Here is a 19,390-nt window from a genome sequence, read left to right as displayed (position 1 = left end):
TGGGAAGTATTCAACGCGGTGACCACAGTGGAAAAGAACCTGTGAGTTGACAACCAGTAAATCGTTTATTTAAAAATTGTGTCTAAATGAACCTTTTTGTCTCTCAGATTGTGGGTATGTGTTTGAAGGAGCCGTCAAGCTCATTTTATGTAAAGATGGATGTTTTTTTTTAGGACGTTTAATTTCTTCGACCCGGCTGGCCAGAGGAAAAAATTACTAGGAAGTAGTAACTTTAGACTTATCAAGAGTTAGTAATTGGATATAAAAGATGAGGTGGTTTAGGGGGAATTACTCTCCGCTAATAAATGATTGTTTCTTCGTAAGGATTTGTAATAGATTGTACCAACAGTGCTGTCATTCCTTTTTGAAAAGGGTAAGTCTAGAAAGTGAATAAAGATTGAAGATATTTCACATTCAGTCAATTAGTAGTAAGATTTCACCAAATCAGCCAGCTCTGATCTGATCTATTACCTCAGCAGTTATCCAATGATACTCTTACATGTACTATATACTTATATTTTCCTTTATCTTGGTCTGTTTTGACTCTGATGAAGACACAGTACTGTTCAAATATTAATCTATAAATTAATCAATCAGTGTTCTCCAGTTCCTTTCCCCCCTCCCTGCAAGATTTAGCTGCATGCTCTTCAGTACTTATAAAGGAGTATTTTCCCTATGGTGTTCGTACTTTTACTCAGGAAAATAGTCTAAATACTTCTTCCACCACAGTTGGATGTACAAAACAAGCTATTTGAAGACTTTAGCCTCCAGGGACATGTTATTGCCTTCTTCTTTTTACTTCCTCTGACATTCTATAGCTTTTCATAATTTAGTATTTAATCAAGAAAATAATGAGGGGATTACTCTCTAATGAAAAATAAGTTGTGTGAGTTTGCCTTAGCACTGTTTGGATGAAGAAGAAAAAACATCCAGCTTGTGGAGAGCCCATCACCTCCCGCTGTAAGAGGCAGTTGGGAGTACATGCTGTGACATGACATCAGGGTTATAGTTCACGATGTACAAGCTGCCTGGTGAGTTCTTCAGTGTAATTGTGTTTTGTAACGCCTCGTGTGGACAGAGAAGCCTGACAATGGAGCTTCAGTCCTGGAGCTTGTGGTAGATTTTGTCTCGTCAGTTCTCCGCAGCCTACTTTGACAGGCTTGTCATAGCAGCTTGTTGAATAGAGGTGCCGCCAAGACGTGAACCATAAAGCTGGATATCAATCCTGGACATAATCCCATTATTTCTGATGAAGTGTCCTGTTGTGAGGAGGAGGAGCAGTAGTAGTAGTAGGAGGAGGAGGAGGAGGAGGAGGAGGAGGAGGAGGAGGAGGAGGAGGAGGAGGAGGAGGAGGAGGAGGAGGAGGAGGAGGAGGAGGAGGAGGAGGAGGAGAGCATGCCTCCTGTCACCCAAACGTGTTCTCCTTGCTGTCCAAAAGAAGACAAATACTTCCTGCTCAGATACAGGCCACATGTGTTCAGAAGACTATCATTGATAATATAAGCATTAGCATCTATTTGTTAACATATTCTCGTTCTTCATGTTGTTGTGTGGTTCACTGTGTAAAGCAAATCCATTGAAATCTATTTCAGGAAGTGAAAACATCATTCCACCCAGTATGAATGCCTTTATTGTTCACGAGGTTGCGTTGGAAAAGTACACTAACACACGCACATCCCTTTTTCCAAAACACCTGTCATGGTCACACTGGTGTGCTCCACGCAGGGACGTTAAATATTATCTAACAGGAACTCAGCTCATTGGGTCCTTTTGGATGGCATCAAGTACAAGCTAACTTGCATGTGTTTTTTTAAACTAAAGTAACTTTTTAACTTACTGCTGTCCATGGCTGATACTTCCTCTATTTGTCAGCAGCTTCAGCTGTTTGTCATTAGATTAGACTTGCATTTCCATGTGGCATCTGCAGTGGGGAAAGTAACAAAGTACATTTACTCAGTTATTGTACTTAAGTACGATTTTTAAGAACTTGTACTTTACTTACTTCTTTACCTTTTAATGTTATTTTATACTTCTGTCGCTGAAGAAAATATTGTACTTTTAACCCAATACCCACATTTTCCAGCTCTAGTTTCTTAGATTGCTTGGATACCTATTTTTAGATTATTAATACAAAATATACATCAACTATTAAATGATGATGTCATTTCATAGATTACGACCCATCAGAACATTTTGAATGCATGGCTTTTACAGTAGTATTTTTCCTGGTATAACTACTTTTACTCGGATGTAAAATCTGAATGCTACCCTCAGTCTCCCACTGCTGGGCTGTAAATCATTTGGACATTTGGTTATTTTATATGCAGATAATCTAAAATGTCTAAACCGATGGTATTAACCTTATAAATCAACGCATGATGAAAAGATGTGGTTGAAGAGTGTGCCTAGATGTTGGGTCTCTGTTTTAGTCATTTTTAGGGAGAACTCATGTTTATTACAAATTGGGTCTTACTTTTCTAATTATGGCTATCATTCCTTTTGGTAAATTAACATTGCACTCCCCAAGCTATTGGCTAAAATCATTGCCGGGTTAACCTGCTAAGGGGCCCCGAGGCAACAAGCGGACTTCTGGGCCCCACATTCATGTAGAGATATTCAGCGTACAAGCACAACACTGAAATAATACCTCTGGCTCCATGCAGGAGGTTTAAGCAGCCTAAAAAGGAGACCTACAGACACTACCAAGGGCTAAAAAAAGCTCTTCACCTTGTAATTGTATTGTTTGAATTCAGAGTTATTCTTCTCCTTAAATATACCCTTTTCTTTATATTTTGCTTCATAGAGTTCAGCTCACTTTTGAGACCAAGCATACTGTATGCCCTTGAATGTCTTATGACTTGGTTTTATTTTTGTAATAATAATACACCTTTAAATACACATATTCATGAAATTGACCCCAAACCAGTTGAACCCTAGTGCTTTCACACCAAATTGCGCAAAGATCTGGAACAGCATCATATATGTCCGATATTCCCTGTATTCTGGTTTTGTCTGAAATGTGGGAATATGGCATCGTTTCTAAAAAGAAAACAGGGCGAGAAATGCCAACGATCAGACTAAACAACCCCCCTCCCCCAAACACCAGTTGGATGACCCAAACTGTCCATTACAAACATGCTTCACAGTTTATAGACCGACTTCCTGAGTAAACTTTGACCAACTGTTCTTACTTTGTTGTGCGTGCAAAAACATTTCCTGCTATTTCAGATTATAACCGTAATTTCTACGCACTCTATTTCAGTTTTACCTCTGAATAACACCGTTTAGATCAACTGTTGCCCTCATTACCTCCTGTCTCTGAGTTGTTGTGGCAAAGTGCTTCCAGATTTCAGCAGTGATTTTGCATTACGACAATGTTATCCCATCCAAATAGATATAACGCGATAATTTAAAACAAGACTAAACCTGAATTATGCTTTGTGGCTAACATATAATCTACAGAAATATACATTGAATAATGCTTCTGATTTTCTCAGTTAATTCCTCTGCTTTTCAGTTGCTTTAATATTTCTTTGGTTTAAATCTTCAGAGTCTCCAAAGCCATACTGTAGCCTCCTAAAGCCATTAGCCAGGCCCTCTCCCGCTATCCCCCTCTCCCTCTCTCCCTGTCTCTCACTCTCTCTTCTTCCCCTGATTCACCCTGGCAAAATGCCCAAGACACAGCTGTGAAAATTACAGGTCTGTTTCATGGAAACACAGAAGAAGAGGGGGCAGGGTTGGTGGGGAGGTAGGCAGAAACCGAGCAGAGACCCAGCGTCAGCTGTTGGCCGGCCCACAGCTGCAGTGGATGTGGAGCTTTCAGGGCCGGGGTCTAGCTCGCTCCTCACACACACTGGGATTGTTTGCGTGGCCTGGGAGCATGTGTATGTGTGTGTGTGTGGAAGGGGGAATATTAAACCCTTTTTGGCTGAGGCCGAACAGAACAGAAGCCCTCACTGTGACGGACAAACGTCAGGCTGGTTCAGTGAAAAGCACATGGCACCGAGCGGCCTTCAGTCTGGCAGATGCTAAAAGCATGACTGAGGCCCTGGCAGGTGGGCAGGCGGGCGGCCGCCCCCTCGCGCTCTTTCCTCCGCTGGGTTAAAAATCCTCCTCTATCAGAGAGTCATTGTTCAGGGTGATGATGACAATCTCTCTCTGTCTCAATTTTTCGTGCTATCTCAATCCATCACTCTCTTGTCTTTAGCCTCCCCGTCTCAGTCGCGGTCTCTCGCACATTCTCTTAATTTTTCCTCCTCCTCTGTTCTTGCTTTGCTCTTTCAGAAAGTCCATGTCGAACTATGTGTTTCTGAAGAGCTGTCAGGCAAAGAAAAGCGGGGTGAATGTGAAAAATGGCCTCTCTGATTTCTCCTCAGTTTGACTTTTCTCCTCCTCGATGACATGTGAGGTGTGAGATTCCCTCTCCACTTTTCCCCACTCCTCTCTGGCGCTTTGCTTCGATCTTTTTGAATTCAGTCTTCATCACTATGTCTCTCTCTCTATCTAGAGTTGCTTTTTTTCTCTTCTCCCTCTTTGCCAGTCAGGCTGTCTGGCATCTTGCCCCAGCTCTTTGAAGAGGAACAGTAGAAGCAGATAATTACACTTCCTGTCCTGTATCTGCTCTGTAGTGCTGAACTGTCATCTTTACATCTGTAGGCTTACAGGCTGGAGAAATAACAGCTTACTACCTGTTCTGTTGTGTCGCACAGACATGGTTTCCAGCAGTTATACACCATTGCGTGAAAACTCAGACTGTAGACTCTTACCTACTTTTGCATCATCATTGTCTCAGATTTTCCAAGCTTAAAAATGATTTATGCGCTATGTCAAGTTTAATCTATACATGGATGCCACGAGTACTAGAAATCCTTGAAAGTTACTCAAGTTTTTTTAGCAGAGGTGGTTCTTTGAAAAAGTGTAGTGCTAATTTAATAATATTTGTTCCTTTTCAAAATGCCCTGTTTAAACCCACACACAATATCTACAAATGAAAACAAACAGTCGTGTACCACATTCTTGCTACCAGCCATGCAGATCACGGATACCTATCGTACACACAAACATATTCTTTAAACCAGTGGTTCTCAACTGGTCAGGCCTCGGGACCCACTTTTTACTTGGTCAATACATCGCGACCCAACATTTTGAAGCACTCAAATCTATTCAACAAAAAAATCGTGCTGTAATATACGCTTTTCAGCATACAATATTAACAAAAATGAAGTACAGTGCATATATCCCTTATATCCCTTCACAGAACTAAAGTATGCTTTTAAAAAAGGTTTAATGAGATGATGGAATCAAAGCTGAACTATATAAAAAGGCACACATGCTGAAAACCCAACCCCAGCAGGGGGGTCTGGGGGGATTCACCCCCAGGAGATTTTTAGAAATACTAACATAAACTACGCATTCTGGTACACTCTGAGAAGAAAATAAATAAATCTATTACTACCCGACATATTAATAATATTGTATGCCATTGTTTGTTTTTCACTTTGTTCTGACATCTTGCTGCGAGAAGAGTAAAGAGGAGTTGTGGGTAAGGGTAGATAGCTCCCATTGTTCTGTGACCTGTCAGTCATCAGACCGGGAGTCATATTTCATTATGTGTTCATTTCTATCTGAAGTTGTACCCATGGATGTATAAAGAAGAGTTCTACCGCAAAGTTATTCTCCGTGGGGACTTCCGGCAACAATCTTGATTCTGATTGGCCAGAAGAATTGAAAAAACATCAGCAAAGATATTTTATTGAGAAGATGATCACTACGTGACAGAAGTTTTCAAAACCGTTTATGGTCTCCGGTACTTCCAGTCCAACGCCGACTGCATGCACAGCGTTAGAAAGTCGGGCCTTCAAAATAAAAGTTTGACTTTTTCCCCAAAAAAAAAAATTCCAATTTTTTTTTTTCCAATTTTTTTTTTCTTCACTCACACATCCGCGACCCACTCGAAACGGATCCGCGACCCACCAGTTGAGAACCACTGCTTTAAACAACCTTGGTCCACAGACACAGTATTCAGGCAGTTGTACTGTATGACAGGTTGCTGCAGTGGTTGGCAGAGATAAGGCCACCTGAACGACTTCACTTGATTACGTGCATGCTGTATGACTCATCACATTGAAAACATGTTTCTCTCTAATGTCAGATTGCTGTACACCTCTACTCCTGCTCTGTGGGTAAACTGACAGTAAACATCTCGCCTCTCATTCATAGGCACTGGCAGGACATTTTCAACAGCTGTTTCTGCCCAATTTCTTGGCGCTTTTCTTTAATGACTGAATACTCAAAGGTGGTTTATGGATTTGTATGTTGATAACATGCCTTAACACATTGTTGCTGTGTGTTATAACAGTTAGTCACAGAAAATAGATATTATATATATAACTTTAAATCCTCTCCAGAGCTCGAAACTCATGCTGTTCAGACCACTATGTTACACATACACGCTTTCTTTTTGCAGAAATAAGCACATTTTCCACTCACAAAATGTCCATTTGTATATTAATCACTCGACCTGTGTAACCTTTTAATTCTTGAAAAAAAAAAAAAAATTCACACGAATTTGTGGAGGAAGAAAGACAAATATTGATGAATGGATGTTAATGGGGGCCACATTTATAAAGTGATTATTTTTGGGTGCAAAGTAGGCGAGCTGTGGACAAAACATTGACATATCGCAATTTTTAAAGATGATACAGTAAATGTCTTTGCATGTTGGGTTGTAACAGTTGCTTACAACAGTTACAGAGAAACATCAGCATTCACTTCCGCTTTGCTCTCTACCAACTCCAGAGGGAATGATCTGACTCCATAGCATCTAAATGCTTTTCTGTGTTCACAAGCTTGCCGGCAACTTTGTCTCGCTGCCATTTGGTGCCGGGCTGGTAATGTACCGAGGACTGTTAAAGAATGAAAACAATTGCCTGCTGCCCAAATGAATATCCAAGCAGTAATGCACACCATCTTTAGAAATGTCAGAGAAACACTCTAGTGAATTCAATGTTTGTCTACATGTTAAAGGTTGACTTTTGACACTTGTTTCTTTAATATAAAGAACCTTTCAGTCCAAAAACACACTATAGCTCTTTATATATGTTCAAACTTTTGTTCCCAGACGCTCTGGCAGCTGGAGGGTGGCTGGCCTGCAGCAGAATCTGAGCTCTGACTTTTCAGGCAGCGGCAAGCGGAGAAAGGGAATCAATAAAGTATTAAAGTGTTATTTCACTCTCCCCGATGCTATCTTTCCACCTCTAGAATGAAAAATTCATCATCTTCAGTGAATATCTCCTAAGGTGAGAGTGTCTGTGGCCAGAACAAAGAACAAAGTTCAGTCTGGATATCTGAGGTGAAAATGGTCTGGGACACACAAAGACAACACAAAGGATCATGAAACTCTTAAATACGATCAGTTTCATATTACTTTTCTCTCTCAAGGACAGCGAGGTGTATGCTTCCCTGACATGAGAGGTCCTGTCAAGGCAAGGACCCAGTGTTGTAAGAGCAGCTCTTTGCCTGCTTGTGAAAGAGACATCATATTTAAATATTTAGTGTTGATCGATCTATAAGAGTTGCAGTGACTGTTCTGACAACATATTTTATTGTATTGATTACTTTCCACACATTTTGCCTCCCACAATGTTGATTTTTCATGGTAATTGATCTTTTTATGCCTCTGAGCTTGCAAATGCTGTTGCTGGAGGAAATATGTTTTCTTCATCCCTTTCCAGTGAATGTGATATTTCAGCAACGTCTGGAAGGAATTTACTCAAATTTGGCACAAAAGTCCACAAGAACTCAAAGATGAATTCCTTAGTTTTTGGTGTTCAACAGTCAAGGTCATTGTGACCTTACAAAACTTTACCAAAAAATTCACAATATCACAATATTTCACACAGATATCAGAATCAGAAATGAGTTTATCACTAGGTAGCTTGACATGTACGAGGAATTTGACTTGGTGTCGTGGTGCATACATAAAAGTAAAACAAAAATTAAAAAACACAGAGAGAACTATTTTAAGAACACTATAATAACATAAAAAAATAAGAAAAAATATAGTAAAATAAGAAAGCAGTATTTACATTGAAATAGAATGGAATGATATAAAATATGTGCAGTAAAAAAACAGATGTATAACATTGTGTGCATTAATGTAATGCATAGAGTCTGCGTTGTGGCTGAGGTAAAGTGTCAGTGGGGGGGTGTTATAGGTGTGATGATATTTAATATCCAAAAGGTCAAAGGTCATCTGCAACATTATAGTGTTCAGCAAAAACTATTTTTAGCCTTTATTCGATGCCATTACGTAGAAACTGAAGGGTAAATTGGGTCCATATTTCACATTTGGTCACATACTGAGTTGGAGACACTAGTCTTGGGTGCAACCCTTGAATCTGTGATGATTGTATAGAAGTTTTCTGCAGCCATTTTGAAGATGTGTCTAAGGCATCAACGTTTTAGAAATTGTAGCCTCTGTGCAGCTAGACTCGAATTTGAAGCAATGTTTACTTTCAAGGATACACATTTCCATTTCAGCAGAACAAGTTTTATATGCCAACCTCTGTGTTTGAAAAGTGGAGCCTGTGCAAAAGTGCCTTTCAACTTTGAACAAAGGACTCGACTTCTCTCGTGATTTATTACATTAGTAAACATTGTCATGAGTTTATATTTTCAGGTGCTGGATCCAAGTGTTCTTTGATACAGCATGATGTTCATTTAGTAAATGATGGTTGCATTTTGATTAAAATAGACAAGATAAAGCAGGGTATGCATTGCAATGTGGCTCCCTTCTGATACACAGGTCACTGTTGTGTGGTAAAGGTGATGTCTGTGTTTTTGTAACAGCACTTTAACCCTTTCAAAGTGTGCTTAAAGTTCATGAAAGTTAATTGTGACATTTTGGTTGCCTAAAAATTAGGGCCGTCAGTCGATTAAAAATATTTAATCGCAATTAATCGCATGATTGTCCATAGTTAATCGCGATTAATCGCAAATTAATCGCACATTTTTTATCTGTTCTAAATGTACCTTAGAGGAATATTTTTCAAGTTTTTAATACTGTTATCAACATATGAGTGGACAAATATGCTTTATGCAAATGTTTATTATCATTTGAACAATGACAAATATTCTCATGAATATTAAACACAACAACCTCTGAACATTACAAATATTCGCCTCAATTCAACCTGGAACCTCTCTCATACAATAATACAGTACAAAGTAAGTGTGTGGTGTGTGTGTGTGTGTGTGTGTGTGTGTGTGTGTGTGTGTGTGTGTGTGTGTGTGTGTGTGTGTGTGTGTGTGTGTGTGTGTGTCATACTTGCCAACCTTGAGACCTCAGAAATCGGGAGCATTTCAAAACCACCGCGGGGGGGGTGCTATGGATCGCCGGAGCTGTATTAGCTTAACATGCTTATTGTAGTTGTAAGTGCACTGTCTTGATGGAGCATATGTGTGGGCTGGACCAGGAAAGGAGTGAGCAGGGGGGAGTTTTGTCGATTCTTGTTCAGTTTTCTGTGACTTATCTTCCTCACCCTCTCAGGCTTTCTGTTGCGCGCGCTACTAAAGAGACGCGCTACCATGGAAACCAAACAATGGTGTAGCTGTATTAAACTCCAAGTGGAAACAGTCGTGAGTAAATCCAATTTTGTCAGAAATCGGGAGAAATGCGGGAGAAATATGACCCCGGGAGGAAAGCGGGAGAGGGCAATGAAATCGGGAGTCTCCCGCGAAAATCGGGAGGGTTGGCAAGTGTGTGTGTGTGTGTGTGTGTGTGTGTGTGTGTGTGTGTGTGTGTGTGTGTGTGTGTGTGTGTGTGTGTGTGTGTGTGTGTGTGTGTGTGTGTGTGTGTGTGTGTGTGTGTGTGTGTGTGTGTGTGTGTGTGTGTGTGTGTGTGTGTGTGTGTGTGTGTGTGTGTGTGTGTGTGTGTGTGTGTGTGTGTGTGTGTGTGTGTGTGTGTGTGTGTGTGTGTGTGTGTTCGTTGGAGCTATGTGCAACTCAAGGCATATGCTCGAACGGGAGCTGCCTGTACGCTGCAATCATGTTATCCGTGCTGAGTGTGCTGACTTTTCGTACAATGTCCCACTGTCTGGCTTTCTGCATAAAGTCAAGTGCTCGGCGCAGTTGTCGGCGAAATGTCGCTCCTCTGTTTTCATTGAAACAGCTCCTTATATCCGTTAGCGCAGCTAGTTAGCACCAGATGCTAACAACAACAATACACGTAAGGTCTCGCTCGAGCCACACATACACACACCCTCCCGGACGGTCCTCCCGATGGCCAGTCGGTGCCTGCCGGTGAGCGTGGAAGTGTGGTCTGCCACAAGCAGGCGACAGGAGCGGGGCTGTCAGCATCAGCTTGTAGATGGTATTTTAAACTCGATGCGCTCTGAAACTACGGGGCGGCCGAAGAAAAAAATACACATACGTTAATCGCGTTAAAATAATTAGTGGCGTTAATTTTTTTTGCGTTAACGCGTTATTAACGCGTTAACTTGACAGCCCTACTAAAATTGTTTTAGTCGGTGTTAGTTTGTACAGTAGCTCCAGCCACTTCTGGCTCCAAAAACCAAAGTGGCGACGGCCAGATGTCAAACTCGAGACTTCAAAACCTTAGTCCACAAACCACTTAGTGACATTATGGTGACTGCGTCCGTCCACTTCTTATACACAATCCATTTCTACAGTTCTAGTCTGATTATCACCAAATGCATGGATATCAGACTGTATAAATAAAGGTGGATGAACTTTCTGTCATTGGAAAATGATAAAAAGTCTTATGGAAGTGTAAAAGTGTATTTTAGGTTTTGTAAGGGCGATGGTGGCTAAGTCCATAGGGACTTGGTTTGGTAACCGGAAGGTCATCGGTTCAAGTCCCAGAAAGGTACATCATCTTCTTCTTCTTCTTCTTTTTTAAAGTATTGAAAGACCTTGTTACACCAAAGGGAAAAGAAGTCTTTAAAGAAGCTATAATCCATTTGTTGATGGTAATAAAAGATCAAATGACTGAATCTGTGTAATGTGAAAGGAGTTGCTCCGAGCCATGAACCTACAATTTAATTACCACTCTTAAGCTCTTTGGAAATTCAAAGCCTCTTCTTTGAGATTTTAACTGTGTACTTTAGCAGTCATTTAGATGTCAGAAGCTTTATGTCTGTCAGCAGTAGTGAGTGAGTGCTTCCTGCTTGTAGGAAGCGTCCCGGCCGTGTCGTGCGTCTCTCTGCAGTGTGATGCAGTTTGTTTATTGCAGTGCAGGTCAGCTCTCAGCAGTCTATACTCCCTCAACTTCCCCCGGTGCTCACGCCTCATTAACTCAACACACTCAGCTTGTTTACAGCTGTTAATTACACACTGCAAAGCTGATATTGATGAGGACAATCAGCATTTATCCCAATTAAGCCCAATTCTGACTACATGCTAACTTGATAGCATTGTGGCTTTCCAATCAGTTGGTTGTTAAGAGACTTAACCTGTGTTTGATGTAGTTTTCCTGTAATTGAACATCCACTGAGTGAGCTCAGCAGCTGAGTTATCATCATTGACAGTATGTGTATTGTGTGTGTTTCGCACTGTAATTGGCCAGTGTGTGTTTTCTCAAGAAGTAGTGTAATAAATTACGAGCAGCGTCTGATCACTCATCATTACTGGAATCCACGTATCATTAAGAGCAGAGGATACAGTACATGAGACTAATTAAGAGGGATACATGCTCTCTTCCTGCTCCCATTAATCTGACAGGAATAACATTTGTGGAATACTCCTTTAGGGATTTATATTATGAATGTAATAATCGTTAGAGAGCTGATCTTAATGAGGTTTATGTTGATAGGGACTACATGTGTGCTTTACACAAATAAAGATCTAACATTAGTAATCATTTGATCATATAGTGTTAATAGGGCTCTAGCTGATGATTGTTTTCATTATTGACTGATGTAAAAATGATTAATAGATCAAAAAATGCCCACCAATACTTCTCAGAGCCTAAGAAGACCTCTTCAAATGTCTTATATTTTTAACTTTAGTCAACCAAAACCCAACAATAATGAGTTTAATATGATAGAAGACAAGAACACATGTATTTCCTCTGATTTGTGTTGCTGAGACTAGTCAAAGTGTGTCTGTATGCTTAGATTTGTTTGTATCTGACTTAGTTATATAGATTTATCTTACTATATTATAGATTTATAGTATGAATGTAATAGGCGCCTCATTATAGTTGATAGTTTATGTTTGTGTTATAATACTGGGATGGGTGTGTTTCATAAGATTTGTCAATATCTTAGTTTTGATTAAGTAGTGAGTTATGTTGAATTATGACCTATAGTTTACTGTCTGTTTATTATCCGTATTGGCATTATAATCTAGTGAATTCCCTCAATTTAATCATATTCTTATTGTCCTTATTAAGAGAAGACGATAGTATAGTAAATGAGCCTAATTAAGAAAAGGCAATCACTGGAATACTCCCATGGGGATTTACTGTATATTATGGATGTAGCTCATCAGTGATCTTAATGGTGCTTATGTTGCTGGTACTTGGCATTACGTTATAGTAACATTTTTTTTTTATATAGGCTATAATCATATTTTATAGTCGTCTAAACTTCTACAGTAGCATATTTCTCTACTCTATTGCCTTTTTAAACATTAACTGCTGAGTTACAGTCATGTTTAGCACTACAGCAGCGCTAAAGGAACTACTTTGTAGTCAGCTGTCAGCATAATTACAACATTTCCCTCAATTTCTACTTATTTTTCTTCGTTTTTATCCAATTTTAGTGGCAAACCTCCCTGTTTTTGAGATGATTACTCCTGGCTGACCTTATTTTTAAGAAGTAATGTTGATTTTGGTGGAAGTTTGGTCATTTTCAGTGGAATGATTTTGCTATCACTAAATAGAGCTATTTAATAAAATGATAGGACATGTTGCAGAGAAAATGTATCTTTTTTGGGGTAACAAAAAAATCCGTAAAGTGGGGGGGTAACATCTCCCCAGTGAGGATTTGCGACACAGTTTAGTCCCTGAAGGAATATTACAGCCACATGAGCGTTAAAGAGGGATGTCCCGGTACAACGGCGAATGTGAAAGCAGGCAGCGCATGAATATTATCTCCAGAATGCCACTTCGTAAGTAGGTCACCGCTCACCGATTTGTTCACCATGTCTCCAGCTACTGTGGGCTTGTTTGGTCCTCGGATCGCTCCCCAGGTCGACAGCCCGACCGGGTAGAAACTGAGCATCAGAAACAGGACGGAGAGATCTTCATTTCCCGACGGGACACGCAAGGTAACGATGAATCGCGGCTGTAATTCCCGTCACAGTTGGAGATGATTGGATCGCCTGCTTCTAACAACTCGGCTGTAACACGAGCTCCTGATGATATTGATATTAACTAGCAGCGCCTCTAACCCCAGATTGATCGAGAATGTTCGGATGTTTTAGACTCGTTTCCTCGCTGTGGAGCTTTTTTCACTTCTCCTATCACAGCCTGCACTCCTGCTATAGCATGCTGTCAGATTAACACCGTCCTCCACCATGGCCAACTACGAGCTCCAGTATGCGAGTCTGCTGCTTTTTTTTCTTCTTGCACAGCCCGATAACAATATATAATGTTGCGCTTGATTGCATTGTGATGGTTAATTTAGTGCAGATCCGTGATTGGAGATGCGTGTGTTTGTAACTGCTGGCGTTTTGAACCTGCATGGAGGTGTTGGAGGATGGTTAGTGTTTGTGGAGGATTGCTGAACTGCTGATTTGCTCCAGGAAAGTGGACTTGCAGGGATATCACTATCTGAAGCAGTACACCAGCTTAGATTCCTGAGAGCTCCTGCCTCAGGGATTTATTTTGTCTTCCTCTAATGATGATGATAGCTCTACACCATGTCCCTCCTCTGAATGAGTCCGTGTGACAGCTCTGCCACCTCCTCCCCTGTCTTCAGATACACATTAAACTGTAGGCTACAGTCAGTTAACATGCCATCAGGAGGAGGGACACGATTAGGTTTAAGTGGGCTTTATGTGTCAGTTATGCTCCATTTACTTTAAATTGCATAATGTTGAAGGAAGGGTTCTTTGATATCAGAAGTCTGTCATTGAGTATCTGGATCCTCCCTGAAATGGAGCTCACAAGTTCAGGATAAAATATGATATATGTTGACACAATAACATTTCAGTTTTTCTTTAATTTTGGCTCTTTTTTCCCCTGATAAAACTCTGTAAATGGTGACTTATCATATGAGATGATCACACAACTTTTTTTATTGTATGAAGGCATGTTTAATGTTAGGACAAATACATCCTCTTGTCCTTTTATTTGTGTTATGGATACTTTTTGAGACCTTTTAAAAATCCTTCAAATTTAAAAAAATCACTCTTTTCGTTTCCTGCTCACAACTCATGTGTAAACTCAGGTCATGAACTGGATGAGGAGTAGGGGTGCAACAACTAATCGACTTAATCGATTAAAATCGATTACCAAATTAGTTGCCAACTAATTCAGACGTCAATTCGTTGGTGACGTCATCACGTGTGTTTTACGTTCCGTTAAACTCCAACGTTATCGGTCTTTTTATCGGTACTGGAGACATTTAAAAAATATATGTCATGTATTATTGCTACATAAACATTATATCATTATGTCTTGGTGTCGCCAACTCCTTTCTAATATGCAAAAAGAAAACAAAAATGCGTCTATGATGTACTTTCGATCTTTCCAATCGAGACGAGGGCTGCAGTCCAATAGTCCATTTAGCTTAGGAACCTTCCTAACGGAGTGAAATGACCCGGAAGTACGTCACTGGCAGCCATGATAAGTGCCGTTCCAATTCTCCAAATGAAATGAAAGGAGGTTTCAAACTTCCTTTATAACCTCCTTTAGCTTAGGAACCACTGGACCTCCCTAACCGAAAGGAGAGGAGAACATGCTGCCCCACAATGCATTGCAGCTGCAGCATTTGCCGTTACTCAACAGCCGGCCGTTCACGGACACAAACGATAATGGGAGGAATTATATCATGAAAGTTACGGTGCTTATTACGCATTTTAAAACTTATGTGGTAAGTTGCCAAAGTGCTTTGTTTTGAACGTTCATCAGTATTATAATCAAAAAGAGAAATATGAACGTTAGTTTTTACTGAAATGATCAAATAAAGTCAACATTTCACTGAGCTGTGTGGGGTTGTTCAACTTTTAAAAGATGTTTGAATGGTGATATACACAGTGATAGATGTTAAGGACTAACGTTTATAATAAATACATTTGTATTTATTTTAAGATCTTTTAATAGTTCATACAATCATACGTATTGGGATCATTTGTATTAATGTGGACCGGAGGGAGAGGGTGACGAGCATAAGTTTCACTTATCTTTTTTATTTCAATTCCAACTTTGGTCATGAAGAATATGTTTCTCTGTTGTCCACGTTCATAAAGCATAAAGCAACAGCATCAGAGCACGGTGCAGAGTCTCTAGATGAGTTTACAGTAGTCCCTCGTTCTTATTAAACATTCATGTTGTAGTCCGCTGTATAGAAAACTGTAGTTTCCATAGTTTCCCCACAGCAGCAGACGCACATTCATGACGTCCGCTGGCGCATCATAAACACGTCGGATAGTGAAAGTGCATTCGGATTCTCTAAGCACCGCAGTCTCTTCTCCTAAATCCTTTTGAATTCTCCTATCCACTATCCCTTAACCTCGTGACGTTTCACTCAGAGGTCAAGGAATAGAAGATAGGGTTAGAATTTAGGAGCTGATTTTTGGATTATCAGAACGCAACCGAGATCTCTCTCTCTCCCCCGTCTGTGTGCGAGGGGGCGGGGCAGTTTACACACACGCAGCTGATACATGCAGCAACACACGGCGGGGATGGCGGAGAGAAGCGCTCCAAGGTGTGGTTAAATGTTACTCATCTTGAGGTGGACAATGCTCGTTGCCAATAGTGTTTAGCATGTAGGGCGGAGCAATTTGTCTAAACATTTAGAAAAAGTGCACCACATTCAGACGGAGGAATGCACCGGGTTCGACTGTCTTTCTAGTAGCTCTGTAGCCTAGGGCTGAACGATATACCGTGTCATGGCGATAACCGCGGTATGCGCATGCGCGGTATTCACACCGCTAACGCACTTTAGCACATAATTCAAAATAAAGATACCCTTATTACTTATCGAAACTGCACATACAATATATCCGATTAAAGCTGAGACTCCACAGATTATTTAAGTATAGTATCTAAGCGATCCGATCTCGCAACAGGGGAAGCAAACACAGACATCACAACACGTACCTTTTACGGAGCGTCCACACAGCAGCGTGCGTTGACGCTTGGAGGTGGGCGTATCTGAAGCTTGGGGATTTTTTGCGAGCAACACGACCAACAACCAATCACATGAATCTCCCGCCCCCGACATACAAAGCAATAGCAATGTTAAAACGAAGTAAACTGGATATAAAATCCCCAAACAGGCGAAAACCTACCAGTTTCACCCACTGTCTCTGCCTCCTCCCTCCATGCCTCGCTCCTCCGGTTTGTATCCCGGTAGATGAACAGAGACTGATCATACAGCACCGGGTGATTCACTACCGCTACAATGAATTTCCCCTCAATTTTTTTGAATATGAGGAAATGACCTGCGTAGTCTCTCCCAGCATACACGCGGTTTGATTGGCTATGCGATTGTACTGGCAGATTTGAATAAACGGGATTTCATTGGCTGACGCCTCCGTCGAGGCGTCAAAAGTTGAACATTGCTCAACTTTTGACGCCAGCTACGCCAGCAATGCTCCACGTCGCTTCCCAAAATGCATTTCGGCTAAAAGTGACGTCACCCCATTCAAAGTGAATGGGCAGAAGCGTTGGAAGCTTCAACGCACGCCGCTGTGTGGACGGGCCGTTACGGAGCTTTTACGGGAGATCGTCTCACCGTAGCTGTCAATCTGATCAAAAGACGTGTTCAATGGCATTAAAACGAGAAAGAAAAAACGCGACTGAATCGGTTGATCCATAGGTTGATAATGTATCTGTGGCTTTGAAGCAATTGTTTATAATCCATAATTCCATTTGTATGTAAAAATCGGAGCACAAAAGTTAGCTGCTAATGGTAGCCACCAGTGTATGCAGCTTCCGGTTTTGGCTACGCGTCACTCTCACTCCTTATTTGTTCATGTGTTGGTGTGTGTAGAACTTCCCCTGCATGCACAGCAAACCACCAATCACAATCATTCTGTATCAAGATTGATGCAAAACAAGTGATATTTGACCCTTTTAGACAGATTGAGCACAAAAAACCCTCTTTTGGGGCCATTTGGGTGGATTTTCCATATCTCTGGCCCACCTTGCTGGATTTTGACATGTGACATCTCTTTCTGACCGTCAGAGCCAATGGAATCGAGGGGAAATCACACAGTCCTTATTTGGTAATGTGTGTGTGTGAGACTTCCGCATCGCCAAGACCGGAAGCAGCAGCCACTCTGGTAGCTATCATAAGCAGCTAACTTTTGCTCTGCGATATTTACATAAAAATGGAATTATGGATTATAAATTAAATCATTTTTTTATACAGAGACGTTAAAAACCTATCGATTAAATCGCGATGTCAGTTTTTTTCAATACCGTGCAGCCCTACTGTAGCCCCATCCACGACTCACGAGTAACGGCAACACACGCAGTTAACAAAAGTATACAAACATTGGTTGATGATTAGAGATAACTGAGTTATTTATTTTGTTAAAGTTTCAGCTATTCTGTTTCCAATTCTGTCATCACATTATTTAATACGATTTGTTAAAATATTGTTGTTTCTTTTGATGTGAAATATTATTTATTTAATTAAATAAAAAGCAATGTTAATTTAGTTTAGTTAATTTAATAATATATGTGTTTTTGAATCAAGTATTCATCTTTATTGTCTTCATTGTTAGTTTCCACATGCCTAAACAACCTCAAGCTAAATCTAAAAGTTGATGGCTAAAAGAGCGTTAGAGAAATTGTGCAAGGCATAATAGTCCGAATAGTCGATTAATCGTTTAATTAATCGATAGATTAATCGATTATCAAATTAGTCGTTTGAGGAGATCACAAATTGGGGAGCCAAATATGTTGTGAAACACTGATTTAAATGACTGATTCCATCTTATCTGGCGTATGTTGCCTGAAACGGTGAAAGTGTCCATTATTTCACAAGAAAAGGTTAAATCAAATCAAATCAAATCACATTTTATTTCTATAGCACATTTAAAAACGATTTTCGGTCGAGCCAAAGTGCTGCACATGCAGATAATAAATAACACATTCCTACCGATGTAAACAGAAGACAATAAATTACAACATCAAATATAAAAATCGAACACAGGGAAGTGTTAGGTAAAGAAAATCCTGGAAAATAAACCTAAACGTTTCTTTGTTTTTCTGTCTTCTCCCATTAGGTATCTCCTGACCCATCAGATTTTTAAACCCTTGACCCAACCAGATCAAGCGTCCGGTATTTCATTATTTCTGCCGAAAAAACTAAAGATAAAAAGAAAAATGAAGACACAATCTCCTTTTTACAGTTTACCAAAGGTTTCTAGAAGTAATGAGAAAGGAGAAGTAGTCACCCATTAATCAGTGGTTCCTTATATTGTATAACATTGAAGTATTTACCATGGATTGGGTAGTCCCAAAAGGTTTGGCTTTGTGTGTGTTCGGTGCGTGCTACTATCTTTTGTTGATTTCCTTAACCACATGAAGAAGCAAGTAAGCATCCGACCCAAGTAATAACCTCTTGTTGTGTTCGGTGAGGGGAAGGTCTAGTCAGTAATAACAATACGATGCTCACAAATGAGCTCCTGTCCTTCCATTGTGCATGCTTGTCTTATTCAAATGAAGCATTTAGATTTGATATCCGCAGACAGAAACTCAATGTGAGGCTCCTTCTGTCCTCTTGTTATCCTGAAATTAAATTTCGCTCTCATGGATTGCATTTCACGGTTCACAGAGTCGTACGGCAATAAGTGAAGACAGAGCTACGAGACGGTTGTGAAAATGTCCAGCCAGAGAGTTGTGACCACTCCAAAGTCAAAGTAGGTTTGCAATTGTGGTGCAACTCAACTGGGTATGTTCTCAATAAATGTAAGATGCCATGAAATGATAGAGGGTTGTTCTGGTTCTAGTGTGGCAGAAAAAAAAGATATATTGAGAAACAGAATAAAACTTCTCACACGGCCTTCTTCTTGTTACTAAAGCACTTCAACACTTTCTGCACTTCAATCACTTTCTCTAAGCTTTCATTAGGTGTGACAGGACAGAAAGTTGTAATGATAATTTGTTTCATATTTGGTGATGAGATGAAGTTGTGTTCATCACTCAAATGCACAAATAATCCGCTGTTTAATGGATTGGTCATTA

General features: G+C 40.3%; 1 protein-coding gene across 5 annotated transcripts in view; it reads left to right on the top strand.

Moving 5' to 3' along the window:
* bahd1 (bromo adjacent homology domain containing 1) overlaps window positions 1-19,390 on the top strand; it is a 43,608-nt gene that overhangs the window by 1,462 nt on the left and 22,756 nt on the right. Inside the window, exon 1 of one of the 5 annotated variants that reach the window (XM_034222469.1) lies at window positions 13,114-13,134. The exons of 1 other annotated variant lie outside the window; for it this stretch is intronic. The gene's annotated coding sequence lies outside the window, so the exon portion shown is untranslated. 3 more of the 5 variants (XM_034222467.1, XM_034222468.1, XM_034222470.1) reach the window with 3 other exon arrangements.

This window comes from Gymnodraco acuticeps, unplaced genomic scaffold (assembly GCF_902827175.1).
Source record: "Gymnodraco acuticeps unplaced genomic scaffold, fGymAcu1.1, whole genome shotgun sequence".
In the NCBI taxonomy this organism is placed as follows: Eukaryota; Metazoa; Chordata; class Actinopteri; order Perciformes; family Bathydraconidae; genus Gymnodraco; species Gymnodraco acuticeps.
Note: the sequence above shows the minus strand (reverse complement) of the source record. Positions and strands in the feature narration are given on the sequence as shown.